We start from the raw sequence: 14070 nt of genomic DNA, 5'->3' as shown, positions 1-14070 counted from the left end.
AATTTCACCAGGCGGAAATATCTCACCCCCATTAGAAAAAAATGCAGTGCTGTCACTTTCCCTCATAGAGATCATATGGGTGACCCCACTAGAGAACGGGCTTGACGAGCCGGCAATGGGATCGTCCTAACCCGGCCTGTGACCTCCACTGTGCAGTTATCCGAGGGTCATGGGCAGTGTTAGTGGACGAATCTTGGTAGCCCATCTACGGTGCAGGTGCCCCTTTGGAAGAGCAATCCTGGGAAGTCACGTGCACAACAGAAAGGGCCTAACGCGCCCATGGAGGAAGCGATGGCCAGCGAAGGAAGCGAGGCAAGCTCTGCAGATTGCTTTACGTACGTGTAGACCTTCTGGGTGTGTGTAGAATTGAGCAGTGCTACCGGTGTCATAGAGAAATTGTTGGAACCCATATCTTGTCAGTGAGGTCTTCTACAGAATCGGCGAATCTTTGAATTCCAGCGACACGTATGTACATGTGTACCGCCTATGACCTGTCCAAGTGACGTTCATATACTCCAGTAGGGAAGCAAATAAATTGTAAGGAATATAGTGCTCATTTCGGAGGGCAACAGCAATCCGGAAATGACTACACACAATTAACCCCCATTCACATACTATTCTTTTCTTTCCTTTTTTTTTCGTTAGCGCCGCGAAGCAACTATGAATATGAGAGGGGTACAGACGTGGACTAATGGAGAGAGGGCAGCGGTAAAGAGTTGGAACAGAGGGTTGGTATGTGTCCTGGGCAGACTTCAGGGGGAACTGTGCCGGCATTCCTGTGGAAAGTCTTGGGAAAAACGAGGGAAAACCTGAGACATCACAGCCGGTGGTATTGGATTCGAACCCCCTTCTCCCAGTCTTCTTCACGACCTTGGCTACCACCAAGCAGCGGGGAGCCGTATCCCGCTCGGCCATGGCGCTGGACCCGTGCTATTATGCAAGCCAACGGTTAGCGGAAGTTTACAAAATCGAAGCTACCTGCCATTCCTTGCTGCGGCTTGTCGAGTTTCTGTTATAATAAAATGACATAATGACGGCATCACACAAGCAAGTGGAAAATATTAATTGCTTATTTGGATAACAAATGTGTATCAGTGTGTAGCATGCCGAAATTAGATAACAAGCGACGATTTTTTCGGAAGGACGCAAGTCAAGTTTAGCGGATGGCGGCTCCCAGGTGGCAACGCTTCCTCGACCAACTTCGACCCCCTTGCTTTATCTTAATGTGAAGGACCTTCGGTCGGGAGACTTGATGACTAAATTTCGTTCTGAGGCCGACAGCAATGACAACTTGAAGTCGACACAAATTATTGCACAAAACCCTGAACATCAGCCGCGATGTCACCGCTCTCGCTGAACTTACAGATGTCTCGGCGGAGGAAATCCCCGAGAATCTCAAATCACGGGGCGTAATTGATGTAAGGGAGATCAGGGTACGCAAGAACAAGTGAACAGCCAGAAACGTGGTACTCACCTTAGGTACTCCTACACGCCCACATAAAATAAAGATCGATAGGGAGATATTACTTCTATTGGGTGTGGGGTTGCCACTAGTCCAGAACGTTCTTTTGCGAACACGAGCTCGCAATCGCAAGGAACTAATGCAAGGTTCAGAGTGGCTCGTTGCCAGGCATACCTGATAGAGAGATTGCGGCGGCTCGCGAAACGCATCCGCCGTAACCAATCGCTCCTGCAAGAGAGATATGATTATGAAGTGTTTCTTTGTCAGTCAGCAAAATTTTGTAGAGTATAGGCAGGGCCACAAAGGTCTCCGTCGTACCAACGACACCGGGGGCTGTTTCAACGACTACGCTACACAGCAGTTTTGTCCAGAGCTTGACGAAACAAATTCACCCACAATGGCCCCGTCCACCGGAGGTTATGGAGGGAGTGCTACTTCACTCCAATCGAGTTCAAGACAGCGTTGAAATTTACGAATGTGGGCTCATCCCTGGAACCAGACAAAATCACTTATGCCGCACTGCGAAAGCTTGACGCAGGACCACGCCAAGCTCTCCTTCATGTTTATAATACGTCTTGGCAACAGTGATCCCGACCATGTACCTGGAAGGAGGCATTAGTTTTTCCCGTCCTGAAACCAACCAAGCCCGCAAATGCCCTCTCCTCTTTTCGCCCTGTGAACCCGGTAAGCTGTGTTTGAAAACTGATTGAGAGAATGGTTCTGAATCGTCTCGACTAGTGCCTCGAAAAGCAAGCTGCATTCCGTTACGAAGTGGCTGGCTTTCCTATAGCCACAGAAGCACTATGCATCCAGGTCTCGACCTCGTTTCTACAGTCGAACATGCCGTGCACATCGGCGGATCGTTGTATAAGTTTTCCTAGATAGCAAGCGTCTATGACACCGTCTCGCACATTTGTGTGCTGCACGCCTTGCGCTTTTTTGAAGTACCTAGACTACTCTTCAGCTGGCTCCACCATTTCCTTACGGACCGAACTGTCGCCGTCAGCACACTCCACAGCCAAAGCCCTAAGCGTCCTGTTCATCAGGGCGTACCCCAAGGAACCATTCAGAGTCCTACACCCATTAATGTGGTTAATGGCAGGAATAAAGTCGATAATTCCTCGCAAAGTAGCATTCTATGTGTATGCCGACGACGTTGCATTTTGGACTGTAGGTAAGTCAAAACCAGCCATTCAGCGCCGTTTGCAGATAACCTTAAATAATGTCAATCTATACCCCACGCGGCCTGGGATGTACCTTTCGCCCGAAAAGTGCATCCTGCTTCCTTTCATGATAAATTTCCCTGTTTAGGCTGGTGCAAAGGAGGTCGAGCCTTACGTTCCCATCGCTTCCTTGGTGTGGTGATGGACTCGGACCTGCGCTGAGCTCACCACATTAAGCACCTGAAAACAAAAGTGCAGCATTGGGTTCCTGCAATTCAACATCTTTCTGGCTTAGGATGGGGCTCCGGTCAGCGCTTCCTTCTAGCTGTTCACGTGGCTTTGGTGATGGCGACTGTGCTTTACAGCCTTCCAATAATGCATAGGATTTTCAGAACGTCAGTAAATACCATTCGGACCTTGCTTGCGCAAAGCCTTCCTCGCTACTTTGGAGTTCCAAGAATGGCTGAAACTGGTGAACTCCCGGTGGAGGTTCTCCGTGACCGTGAAACGGCAAGACACGTCGTATGTTTGCGTGAATGCTCCTCAGGAAAAGTCGATACCGTCCTGAAGGTGATTTCCATCGCGTAGCGCAGAGGATACGCCAGGCTTTCACTGGCTTCATAGGTAAGGACGTCACACCGCCGGACGCCCCCTGGTCTATGCCTGTGCCACCCACCTTCGTAGGTCTTCCGGACGTCCAGGAACGAAGAGATCAGGTTCCCCTCAAGTAGTTCGAGGCCCTTTGTATGCTCTCGTAGACGCGAAGTCTTCTACCTCTGCCGCAGCATACACCGATGGCACATATCGTTATCCCATCCGAAGGCGTAGTGGAAGGGCGTCGTCTTTCGCCTCATTCACAACAAACTTCATTCACAGCTGCGGAACAAGTATCCCATTCCAAATGTACCCCATACTTTTATTTCTGCAACACATCGTTGACGTTACCCTATGGGGTATACCCATTCCCGTGCACGGGAATGGGTCGTGTTCACCGAGTCTACATTCCCGGTGCAAGCAATTGAAAACTCTGCTATGGGAGGCTCATCTGCACTGTTGGCGATGGATGTCCTAGTGACATTCAATCTTGTCTGTGCAGCAGGCCACAGGCTGGTTCTCCAACAGGTTCCAGCCCATTGCGGTGTCGAAGGGTATGAACAGGCCGACAGCGTCACAGAAGCAGCCCTCTCGTCTCGGAGGCGGACGCGCATTGCGCTGCTAAGAGGAGATCGTCGTTCCGTACTTCGAACGCCTCGGGACTCCTTTGACTTCCCGTCAATAGACCGATGACATTCTCCCCGCAGCCATGCTGACCAAGCTGAGTCAGGACTCGCTTTCCGCATACCTTGGCATATCTCACGTCAAGCCGCCTCATTTGTTTATCGAATGCGCCTGTATGTGACTTTTACAACGCAGTGGCGTCAGCGCTTGAGACAAGTAGACTTCCCTATCGCTGTCACCGCGGTGGTGTAGTAGATCTACGGCACGATCTTCTCCACTGCCCACACTACCACCCTTACCGATCCGTACTCTCCGGATCCGTCAACGAGCTGGACTCTCGCCCCTATATCTCTCACAAAACTGCTTGATCCTGGGCCACTTTCAGCCGATCAACGCTCTGCCCTCAAAGCTCTCTTCATCTTTCTGGGTACCTCATTATTTAATTCCCCGCATCACCACCAGCAATGGGGTAGAGTATGGCCCCTGGCTATGAAACCTCCCATTCATCATCTCACAATAAAGTTGTTGTTGTTTGTAGTGCATATTTTGGTTATCATTAACGCTACCATTATTATGGGACAGAGGATACTGCAATGGAATCGCAGTGGGCAATTTTCTAACTTAGGCGATTTGAGCAACTGCTAATAATAGATAATAGGAGTACTCTAGATAATGTACTTGGCGGGCCATCAATGGAATTCTCCTACACCCGAACGTGACCGCCCGGGCACAGCCATCCGTTCGTCATGGACAGTGTTAGTGGACGAATTTCTACCCCCTAACTACAGCGGAGCTGCTCCGTTTGTTGCCAACGCTGTGCAGTCACTTGAGATAACAAACTGGGGCACGAGCCGATGGAGGGAACGATGTCCAGCGTAGGAAGCGAGGCAAGTCGTCTAACTGCGTTGAGTACGCGGGAATCTTCGAGATACGTGCATAATTGAGTAGTGCTATCGGAATAGCGATGTGAACGCCATATAAAACGAGAATATCTTACGGCTATGATGTGTTGAAATGGCGTTTGTATTACGCTTTGCGAGGGTAAATCGTTAGACATCGTAAGTAGGCACGTATTTCCGAAGACAACTGTAATCCAAAGATCAATACACACAGTAGACCGTCATCTTCATACTGCTCTGCGAACCAACGGGAACAAAAAATGTCAAAAACGAAACCACCCGCCATTCCATGCTCTGGCCTGTCGAATTTCGTGATAATAAAGTGACGAACGAACGACAGCACACCAGCAACTGATGTAGTAGATTTACATAGGAAGTGATGAATTTAGGAAAACCAGCAGCGCCGTCCGTGACCAACGGATGGCAGCCCCCATGTGTTCACGCTTTTTTGAGCAAGGACGACCCCCCTAGGAAGAGCAACCTTGCCTTCCGGTGCCTCACAGGTTTGTTTAACTTTCTATTGGAAAGGTCAATTCTGCGAAATTTTGCGAGCATCAGCGAATCTGGCTTGAAATTCGATTGTTCGGCGAACCACGCAAACCAGCGGGTTTCGACTTAAAGTTCCTAGATCATAAAGTCCGTAACTTAAATCCGCAAAAGTTCGATAGATCACTAGTTGATACAGACAAAAGCGTCGACACTTCTTTCGTTTTTAGTTGTATCTCGCATAAGGAGGAGGGGCGGAGAGCGCATTTTAAATTCCGTGAGGAGTGCTATGAAAAATGAAGGAGTTCCGCGTTTCAAATTTCGTAGAAATCGTGCGATGAATTCCAGGATTTTTGTGGGAATAGTGTGTTATGACGACAGCCCATCAAAGAATCGAAAGCAGTTCGTTTTTTTTATGATGTTACGAGTGTAATTAACCAAATTAGCTTAATTAGTGCATAGGTCGAATCCAAACGGCTGTCATGTCCCGCATGATCCTCCTGAGTGTATTACAAGTGGTTTCCAATTTTTAGGGGATGTATACTATATTTAAGAATTAATTTACATCCTCTCGTTAGACACCCTGTAGAGTGGACTGTAGAGGGAAACCCACTTGGAAGTGACCTCTTCCCACGCACTAGACGCATTGGGGACTCATCTGATAACCGATGGGCGCATAATATTAGCCTTCCGGTTAGAAGTGTTAGAAGGCCCAAAACTTGCTGGCTCGACGAACAGATGTGCCTCCGCATGGGGATATATTGGTTTGCTGCTTACGGAAGGGCACATCGATATATTTTTCTCTAACTTGTCCAGTGGTAACGGAAACGGAATTCCGTCGTCCTCTGTCATCACAGCCAGTAGCAAAGAAGGGGGAAGTAACCGCAGGAAACGCAGGGAAGTTGGAATCAACCACGGTGGTGTATAAAACAGAAAGAAGCACACAGCGGGACCAGCGAAACCGCGTACTGTATTTTCACGCGTATTAGCCGCACCGCAGATAAGCCGCATGATTCGTTTTTAGATACATTTTGAAAATGTTTTTGCAGATAAGCCGCACTCGTAGATAAGCCGCGGGTAATACGACGTGACTGCTTTGTGCGCTAAACCAGTGATGCACATACAAAATCAATAGAGACGCTCAACGCTCGTCGACGCCGTACTCCCTGGCGTCTGTCCTGTTCCCGTACTGGTCCGCGAAGTCGACGACTTTTAGTTTGAAGCCGCTGTCGTAGCTGTGCCTTCGTGTTGGAGCCATGCCTCACCTCTAACTGCCGTGCCCGTGTCCACGAATGCTGCTGCTCTGGTCAAATGAGAACTGACGCTTAGCTGACCACGTTTTATCCCGATGCCAGGTCTATTGAACCCTTCCTGTGGGTCTGCCGACAGAGGAGACCGTAGGGAAGGCCACAAACCCTGTCCACATTCCGGTGTCAGAATGATGTATAACAAAGGAGGTCAGTTCTAGTGTTCTACTAAAATCGGATTGTGCCCTTGTTGCGTGTTTTTCGTGGATTGACGGGTTAGTGGTGTTCCAGGAGACATGAATCACTGTCACACCTTTTGTTAAAGCTGCGTGGGGGAATGTATTCGGAAGGTCAGTCCACTCGAATGTGGACCCGCCCCTGTTCGGTATTGTTCGTGCACTGGCAGGGCGGTCCTGTTCCGAAACGTGAGGCACTGTCGGCCCTTTCGTTTAATCCGGGGTATGGGGAAAGTACCAGGGAAAAATAGTCACCAGATAAGCCGCACCCGCGGATAAGCCGCAGAGCGTCCGCGAAAAGAAAAATCGCGCATAAACCGCGGCTAATACGCGTGAAAATACGGGTAATTTTCCTAACTAAAGCACTCTAACTCAGACTCTATACTAGAATGATGTATTTTACATGACTTAGCGATGCACAAGCCCAGTTTCTCGACAGAATATAAGAAAGACATTCACTGCGTGCAACGAAAAACAGCAGCATTTGTTTGATATCGCACGGATGTGAGATAGATATCAAGCAACGACGATGCCGTATTGTGAATACCACGTTTTCTTTATTTTTTTTTTTAACATACATCCTCTCAGTTTGACTTGGCTTCGTCACCGTTCGGAAATGCCGGTCAAGATTTCTCATTGATGTGGCCCCGCAGAAAGAGATGCATTATCGCTGCGGCGGCGCCGTTTATCTCGCCAATAGCAGATATCGCCTCGTCGTCTGAAATCACTTGACCCCGGTGTTGATTGAAATCGCCAGGCGAATTTCTTCATTCTATGCTACACTCTTAGGGGTGCGTGCCCGAAACAAATCTCCCCGTAGGTTGTACCACGTGATTGAATGAGTAACTGAACGTGATTTCGGGATGATGCATCTGGTAATCCCAGCGAAGGCGCCCATGTTCAGTGCACGTTCTCCACAGGAGTCACTGGGGAAGCTCAAGGTTACCATCTCCGGATACTTTGCACCCAATTGGCAACTTTTTTACTCTTGTGGCGGGTTATTGTACATGAAGTGATAAATTCGGGTGGCTCGACTACCACGGATCTCCATTTGATTTTATTAGGTTGGCGCCGTGGAGGAGTCTTCGCCCAGAAATGTTCCCCGAAGGTAGAGGCATTTTCATGTTAGGTGGGGCTAAATATCTGAAATTGCGAAAGTGAGGTGTCTTTAAATGCTTCTCCTTGGAAAACGGTTAAATATATTTTAGGTACGTAAAGTCAGTGGCATATAAAGCATCGCTGTTTCGTTCTGTATGACTAAACTCCCTCGTACTATATTATCGTACTATAAGTACTCCACATTTTCGCCAATGTTCTCCAAGAAATTCCCAGGATATAAAAGAAAAGCGAAGAAAGCATTGTGAATTATGTCGAATTTAAGAAATTTGCTGTATTGCTAGCCGAAAAAATCGATGCGCGCGATTTATGTCGATTTATGGCACCTGTAGCACCACAACGCTTAACAGATCAGTATTACATCAAGGTGTACAACGTCAGGACGAAGGAACCTTAGGAACAACACCATTTCATTATAATTATTGAGAAGTTTCATCCGAGGGCGATGAAACTCCCAAAAGTTTCTTCGTCCTGACGTTGTACACCTTGGCTGGTGTAGAAAGTGTTGTTATACGGACCTTCAATATTCTCCCGGAATAGGGCTTGAAGAAATGAAAAGCATGCGCTGGTATTTATACAGCTACCATTTGTTACTAAAACTGAGCTTCGTGAAGTTCATGGGACACCTGTAACACTATATATGCTACGCATTGTTGATTTGTTAAGCGTTGTGGTGCTACAGGTGCCATAAATCGGCATGTGGAACGGAAAAGTTACGACTGAAAGGCTAACAAATTTTAAAACATCATTGCTACGAAACATGAAAAAGTACCCTTTCATATGCTCAAGAGGATACACTCATCATCATTTTAACTTTGACACAATTCTCGCATCGCGTTGGCCAGATCGATTTTTTCGGCTAGCAATAGAGTTAATTTCTCCAATTCGAAATAATTCAAAATGCTTTCGTCGCCCCCCATTCATAGCCTGGGATATTTTTGTTTTCACTTGTTCAACAGGTGACAAGCTCCATGTCTAGCAAATTTTATGTCGCGATGTGCAGGCAGTCACTCAGAAAAAAACCGCAAGCACACCGCGAAACTGTGGAACTATGGCCTATAGTACGGTATGAAAAACAGATAAACATGGGAGTTTCTTCGTACAGAATGAAAGAGCTGTCCTCGAAGGTCAGTCTGACGTGTACAGATCTAAAGTATTCTTTACCCGTTTTCTGAGGAGAAGGCTTTAAAGGCACCTCGCTTTTATGACAACCCGTATTCACCAGCTTCCTTAAACCATTGGTTTAGTGACGTCGGGTTTAAATAGATCAAGTTAGACTTTCCTTCGCCAATTCTGGATCAGCACCCCATACCCTACCACATGCTACTATGAAGCCTATGGCACCGCCCATAGCGAGCTTCCTGCATAGCGCATGCGTATTTCACCAGGGTCTGCCAGAAGCGACGGTGACATGTAGGCCTAATCCGCGGTTCACGACGAATTTTTCATCAAATCTTGGATAAGTTTTGATTGACATAGTTACTAGAAGCGCCCAGGAGACGCATTTGATCACAATGGGATGAATATTTGCCTCGAATGTTCCATTTCGATCGTCCACCCAAGCTACTTAAACTGGTGTTGAAGCCCCATGCATTTGAGTGGGACGTATATTAAACTAGGGGAGGGGTTAGGTTATCGGTCTAAGTACGTTGCAACTAATATGAACGTTTTTGTGTGTTCAAAAGAGAATCGTAGAGTGGTTGACGTGGGTGATCCGCACGCTGTCTCTGTCCCTTAGATTAGTATATGGATTTTTATGCATTTTGCAGTGGCACATGTCGATGTCACTCTCTCTGACCACACTTTGACGGTGGTTTTCACGTTTGTTATGCAATAGTTCGCAATAGCGCCTTCTAAAAACAGCTGCCGCATTTCGTGCCACCGGGCAAGCGTTACGCCGTTTTCTTTGCTAACCGTGTATTTGAAACGATGCTGCTTAATTTTTAGGGCCCTTGAGGGGCCCTTGTATCCTTCCCCGTAAAGCCGCTAGTTTTCCAGAGATATATTGACGACATTTTTGTTGTGTGGCCAGGTGACAACTCTTCCTTGATGTCTTGCTTTGAACACTTCAACTCCGTGCATAGCACTACCCAATTCACCTGCAGCCATTCCAATGTTTCAATCAATTTTCTTGATTTTACTCTCTCCATTCGGTCTGGAAAACTAATCACCGACGTTTATAAGAAACCAACCGACAGACGCCAGTATCTTCATTTTAATAGTTATCACCCCAATGTCCAGAAAAGAAATATCCCTTTTGGGCAATTCACACGACTGAAGCGCATACAAATACCCGAAAATACCCCCAAAAAATACCAAAACACCCCAAAGGCTCTTGCGAGCATTGCATGGGGGAGTTGGGTTGTACAGATATGAGCATAACAAGCATAAGAAAAAACATTAGGTATAATAAATGCACTTGACAAATAAGGGTGCGAAAAGAAAGGAATCAATTGATTACTTGTGAATAGTTAAATGGTAGATGATATCTTCCTATGAAACGTGGTGTGATCAGTGAGCTCCGCAATATTCAAGGGAAGATCATTCCAGTTAATAGTAGTGTTACAAAAAAAATGATTTAGCAAAGATGTCAGTGTGGCAGACGAAACGAGTTACCTTGTACAAATGGTCGAAGCGGGAAAAGATTGTGGAAGAACGAGTGATAGGGGGAATGCAAGGCGGAATGGTATGAGTGAACTAGTGAAACACAGACAACCTTGCAATGTATCGACGTCTTCCTAGGTTAGGGAGTTGAAGTTGTTGTTTAATTACCGAGACTGAAGAATGACGTGAGTAATCACCAACGATGAAACGGGCTGCTCTATTCTGGATGGCTTCAGGAGCGGAGGATAAGTATTGTTGAGGAGCGTCCCACAAAGCTGAGGCATACCCCAGTTTTGAACGTACTAGTGATAAGTATGCTAGTTTCCTAGTTTCCTGGGGTGCGAATTTCAGGTTACGTCGAATATAGCCAAGAGTCCGGTTAGCATTGCGAGCAATGAATTCAATATGCTTGTTCCAAGTTAGGTCTTGGGAGAGATGAATGCCAAGATACTTGTAAGAGCTTACTTTAGTAAGAGCAATGTCGTTTGATGAGTATGGATATGGAGAAAAACGGCCCTAATTGCGACGGACAAAAGTAATAACATTACATGTGTTAAGGTTAAGAGGCATCTGCCAGGTTAAACACCACGAGTGAACTAGTGAGGGGTCATGTTGTAGAGCAACCTGAACAGAAAAGGAAGAAATCTTGCGATAGATAACACAGTCATCGGCAAATAGCCGTGTGGTGGAAGAAATATTATTAGGGAGGACGTTAATATAAATAAGAAAGAGAAGGGGACCATGCACCGATCCCTGAGGGATACCAGATGTTACAGCAAAATAATCGGAACGATGATCATTGCATATTACAAAGGAAGAGCGATTCGTGAGGAAGTCCTGTATCCAATCTCAATGTCTTGGTTTTACAGTCAATATTAGTAGCACGAAATTTCTGTAACAGGTAATTATGAGGCACTTTGTCGAAAGCCTTACGGAAATCTAGAAATACGGCGTCAGTTTGTGCAGATACGTCAGCGTTAGAAAAGAGATCGTGAAGAAAAGATGCAAGCTGAGTTTCGCAGGAACAGTCCCTACGGAAACCGTGTTGAAGTGGATAGAAGAAGTCATTCTTCTCAAGAAATTTCGCAACATGTGAATAAATAATATGTTCTAGTAGTTTACAGCAGATACTTGTTAGCGATATGGGTCAGTAGTTATTAGCTAATTGGGTGTCGCAGGACTTAAACACTGGGACGATCTTCCCTACTTTTCATTCATACGGTAGCATTGAATTATGCAAGGACTGTGAAAAGATGTATGCCAGAATCATACTAGAGGTTTGCCTGGTCATGATTAGTACTTTGGTATTCATATCATCTGGCCCGGAGGATGTGGATGATTTGAGTGACTCGATTAGCTTTCAGATGCCTTGGGAAGTGATACATTCCAATGGCACGCACCCTTCCTGAGGTATGTACGTAGTATGGTCCTTATAGCTCATAGTGAAGACAGAGGAAAAATGTGCAGCAAATAGTGAAGCACACTCGTTCGGGGTATTGGATTCCCACCAGAGTCGGACAGACGGATGGCGTTGTCTTTAACAGGAGATATCTCATTCCAGAATCTCCTTGGGTTGTGAGTAAGGAGCGAAGGTAAATCCTGGCGGAAGTATTTGTTTTTGGCATTTTTTAGAGCGCATTTGTAAGAGTGAGCGCACTCGTGATATTCGTTCCAGTGGTCAAGAGGAGTTGAGGCCTTGGCCTTCTTAAATAATCGCTTCTTTTTGTTACGAATGACTTTTAGTTCTTTCCCGAACCAAGGAGCCATTTTGTGAGTTATTATGTGTAACTTAGGAACATGAAAGTCGACAAGCCGGTTAAGGGTGTCGCGAAAAAGACACCAGTTTTCATCAACAGATCGCTTGTGAAAACACAGAACAAACTCATCATGAAATGTTCGTAGACCGGCGTTAATCGCGTCAAAATTGGCGCGCTTATAGTCTCGAATAGTTTTGGTGATTATGTTATCATGGTGGATGAATGAGGCAGACAGTAACATGAAATGTACAATCTTATGGTCACTTAACCCATCAAAAACAGAGAGGGAGGTAACGTCCTCCGGATGCGAGGCAAAAACAAGGTCAAGTATGGATTCGGTTGAAACAGTGCTTCTAGTTGGTACAGATACAAGTTGCTCTAAACTAACAGTGAAGAAAATGTCGATAAAAGATCTGGCCTCCGGAGATGAGGGGGCACTCAAGTCAGTCCAATCTATATGCGGGTAATTGAAATCACCAAGCAGAAGAATATGATTTTTTGGATGCTTATTGTAGACGAATGCTAAAATGTCATGCAAATATTGGACAAACAAAGCAGAGCAATTGGGTGGGCGGTAACACACACCAAAAAGTCAGGGTAGGTATCGGACAGCGACACCGTGCACGATTCAATTTCAGTATCAACATGAATAGAGGTAGCGAACAAGTGCTTTTTAACGGCGATCAGTACACCACCTCCTTTCTTTACTTTCCTATCACATCTAAATATATGCCAAAGCAAGCGTTCATCTCTATATTGTGCATATCAGGTGACAACCAGGTGTCTGTTAAGATGACGATATCCGAGGAATAGTCGTACAAAACACTACATAAAGCGTCAAGTTTTGGGATAACACTCCTTATGTTAATAAAAACCACGAAAATCGATCTACTATTAACAACAGGTGATACACTACTCACATCTTGTAGCTACGCCAGTAGTTCTTTAACATGGGATTCATCCTGATGATTCATGATGTATGATATTTAGTATTCATTTTTTAAAGCGTGGTGGTGCTACAGGTGGAACGGAAAAGTGGCGACTGAAATGATAACACATTTAAAAAAAATAGTTGGTAAAAACAAGAAAAAGTACCCTCCCCAATTTTTGTACATCCTGAAATGGACACATTCGCCATCATTCTAGCCTGACATAACGCTCGTACCCGTTGGTCACATCGATTTTTTCGGCGAGCAATACGGCTGATTTCTTAAATACGGCATAACTCACAATGCTTTCTTCGCTTTTTTTTTATCCCGGGAAATACTTTTTCAGGTATTCGTCAAGTGACCAGCTCCATGTCTGCCAAATTGCATGTCGCTATGCGCAGGCAGTGAATCAGAAGGAAATAGCAAACATACTGCGAAAATGTGGAGTACTTGTAGTACGATAACATAGTTCGAGGGAGTTTCTTCATACAGAACGGAACAGCGATGCTTTACATACCTCTGACTTTACGTACCTAAAATATATTTAACCGTTTTCCAAGGAGAAGCATTTTAAGGTACCTCGTTTTTAGCACAACTTCAGATGTTTAGTGCCACCTAATGCGAAAATGCCTCCAAATTCGGCGAATATATTTTATGAGGGATGGCTTCTCTGCGGCGCAAACCAATAAAAACAAAAACAAAAAAATCGATATCCGTGGTGGTCGAGGCACCCGAATTTACCGCTTCATGTCGAATAACCCAGCCAAGAGCAAAAAAGCAGCCAATTTGGTGCAAAGTATCCAGAGATGGTAATGTTGAACTTCACCAGTGACTCCTGCAATTACGAGATGCATCACCCGAAATCTCGTTCAGTTACTCATTCAATCACGTGGTACAACCTGGTCGCGTAACTACAACCTACGTGGGGATTTTTTTAGGAACGCGCCCCTAAG

The 14070-nt window shown here is 45.8% G+C and overlaps 1 protein-coding gene across 5 annotated transcripts in view; it reads right to left on the bottom strand.

The window, feature by feature from the left end:
- Window positions 1–1645, bottom strand: part of LOC135378944 (caspase-7-like) — a 290182-nt gene extending 288537 nt beyond the window's left edge. For 4 of the 5 annotated variants that reach the window (XM_064612127.1, XM_064612128.1, XM_064612129.1 and 1 more), the window contains exon 1: window positions 1475–1645. The gene's annotated coding sequence lies outside the window, so the exon portion shown is untranslated. The remainder of the gene's footprint in view (window positions 1–1474) is intronic. The other variant, XM_064612130.1, reaches the window with a different exon arrangement.
- Between the last annotated feature and the right edge of the window lie 12425 nt (window positions 1646–14070).

Source organism: Ornithodoros turicata, chromosome 1 (assembly GCF_037126465.1).
Source record: "Ornithodoros turicata isolate Travis chromosome 1, ASM3712646v1, whole genome shotgun sequence".
Lineage (NCBI taxonomy): Eukaryota > Metazoa > Arthropoda > Arachnida > Ixodida > Argasidae > Ornithodoros > Ornithodoros turicata.
This window is presented reverse-complemented; position numbering and strand designations above follow the sequence as displayed.